Consider the following 2,957-nt stretch of genomic DNA (forward strand, 5'->3'; position numbering starts at 1 on the left):
TAAGCTTCATTTGTTTCACCTGCTATCTGCCTCTCTAATTAAGAATATGAAAATAAAAAAGAATTTAAAAAATGAAATGTAAAATAAAGGTTGAGATTTCATTGGATAGATAACTAAAATCTAGTATATCTATATGAATACATACATGGTTTTGTTATCAGTAGATATGCTCCAAACATTATTGGCTCTGTTAAGAGTTCAATCTGTGTCATAGTAGGGCTCCTATATTGGGAAAAGAGAACTTTTGCAGTTTGTTTTAGCTTCAAAATAAGATGTGGGGATTATTTCTATATCCTTCAATATAAAAAATACTCTGCATTATGTCTACAAGTGATATAATTGTTTATGTAATTTTATATGGAAACTAATATCAATGCTTCTGTTTCTCTTCATAAGAGAAAACTCAATAAAATGGGCCAACAGAACCTGACAGTGCTGCCTGAGTTCATCCTACTGGGAGTCACAAGAGGCCCTGAGCTGCAGGGTCCCCTTTTTGGGGTCTTTCTCTTCATCTACATGGTCACAGTGGTGGGCAACCTGGACATGATCATCCTAAGGTGGACTCCTGCCTCCACACCCCTATGTCTTTCTTTATCAGACACCTGGCTTTCATTGATCTTGGCAATTCTACTGTCATTTGTCCCAAGATGCTAGTAAATTTTGTTGTGGAGCAAAATACCATTTCTTATTATGCCTACGCCACACAGCTGGCCTTTATCTTTTTGTTCATTACCAGTGAACTTTTCATGTTGTCGTCCATGGCCTATGACCATTATGTGGCCATCTGTAACCCTCTGCTCTACAATGTTATCATGTCCCCAAAACTTTGTCATGTGCTTGTGGGTGTCCCCTACCTCTACAGCACCTTTGTGTCTCTGATGGTCACCATTAAGATTTTCACATTGACCTTTTGTGGTTGTACTGTCATCAGTCATTTCTACTGTGATGCTGTTCCCTTAGTATCTATGCTCTGTTCCAATGTACAAGAACTAGGATTATTGATCATAATATTTGCAGTATTTGATTTGATTTCCTCCCTTCTCTTAGTCCTAGTGTCCTACATGCTGATACTTATAAACATATTTCAAATGCATTCAGCTAATGGAAGAAAAAAAGCTTTCTCCATGTGTGGCTCTCATCTGACTGTAGTGGTTGTGTTCTATGGAACTCTACTCTTTATGTATATGCAACTTAACTCTATTCACTCTTTCAAAAGTGAGAGAATGGTCTCTGTGTTTTACACTTTAGTCATCCCTATCCTTAACCCCTTGATTTACAGCTTAAGGAACAAAGAGGTAAAAAAATGCCTTCTACAGATTCTTTATGATTATATGATATTTGTATTTAATATTCAGTATAGAGTATTGTTCTAGAAAGCTAAAACAAATGTCATTTGATAATATTTTTAATAGATAGAATTAATTTCCCTTTGACTCTTAAGCAAAGACTTTCCCTATGTGCTTCCATAGAACTTCATACTTCCCCTGAATGGAACATTTTTATACTCCAGCACTCTACATCTATAAACGATTTATTTGTTTCAAAGTTTGGTTAGGTTTTATTTCTTTAAGGACAAAAAGCTACTCAATCTTGTTTCCTTGCAATTTTTGAACTGAAAACAACAGTATGTAGAAGGTTTGAGGGTTTTCTGTGTATTCTGTTGACAACATGAATAATTTGTTCTACTGCAATCATTCATTTCTACAGTGATAATCATTTCTTAACCACTCTGCTTTACACAATATGTGTGATATAGATTTAATAAATTTGCTCATTAGCACTTGATTTTATTTCTTTACTCTTGATATATGGAATGTACTATTTGCTGATTTTTATGGCCATATTTCAGATGCTCATATAGCAGGTAGTTCAGAAAGAATCAATGTTAGGAAGTGAACAAATACAGAGAACATGGAGAAAAGAAAGAAGAATAAAAAGAAAGATATTTAAGAAGCCTGATTAGAAGGACTGAAAGATTCATTAAAGATGAAAGTTGAAGGAGAACGTGATGAAGAAAGTCTATTGTGAGAATCAGAATATAATATTGACATATTCTCTAATATTTCAAAGGATTTGGAGATTATATAAGTGAAGAAAAAGGAAGAACATCTCAAGAGGACAAAATACTGTAGGGTAATATATTTTCATTACAGAGCACCCCAAATCTCAGGAAATCCATTGATTAATAGACTATACATAATGGATGGTGGGCAAAACTCTAATGAATTAATGTATGTTTCATTGATGTCAGATACACTCTTCTCATTAGTTTACATTTACTCACTACAATACTGAGGGGCATATATTTTTATCATTTCCAAATCTTCAATGTTTCAAACAACAAATGAAACACCTTCTTATATTTCATGTTTTCTTCTTAGCAAAATAATTAGAGACAAGAGAAAATTCTCAACCATGCACCATAATTTACACAAAGTCAATGAAATTCAAATTTTACTCTCTGTTTGCTTTGGCATAGATAATGCATTAAGAAAAGCTTGTGATCTGATAAACAAGGTAACTATAGCTAATGGTATTTGAGACTGTGTTGCTCAAAGAGGGAAAATGTGAACTCAAGAGAGACTGTTTAAGGATAAAACATATATGTATATATAAATATCTTAGTTTCTTTAGATCCTGTGCATCTAACCATCTGGGGGTCCTCTCTTAGTTTCTCTGGAGCAAACTCTGGTCTAGCATATCTTAGCTTAGCATCTCCAAACATCCTTCTGTCTGCATCTCCAAGCATCAGCTTTTCAATGGCCTTATCCAAAATGTCTCTTTCTTCTAGGAATCCACTGATTTAAGTAAGACCCACCCTGAATGGATGGGGTCCACATCTCTATAGAGATAATTTAATCTCTAGATCTAACCCACAGTTGATTGTGTCACATCTCCAATGGAAACATTCAATCAAGAGGTCACACCCTAATCAAAAGGTAATAACTCTGCCCCCA

General features: G+C 34.5%; 1 pseudogene; it reads left to right on the forward strand.

Annotated features, from left to right (window-relative positions):
- Positions 1-411: 411 nt before the first annotated feature.
- LOC119536764 lies at positions 412-1,373 on the forward strand (annotated as a pseudogene).
- Positions 1,374-2,957: the final 1,584 nt, after the last annotated feature.

The sequence above is a fragment of the Choloepus didactylus genome, chromosome 6 (genome assembly GCF_015220235.1).
Source record: "Choloepus didactylus isolate mChoDid1 chromosome 6, mChoDid1.pri, whole genome shotgun sequence".
NCBI lineage: Eukaryota > Metazoa > Chordata > Mammalia > Pilosa > Megalonychidae > Choloepus > Choloepus didactylus.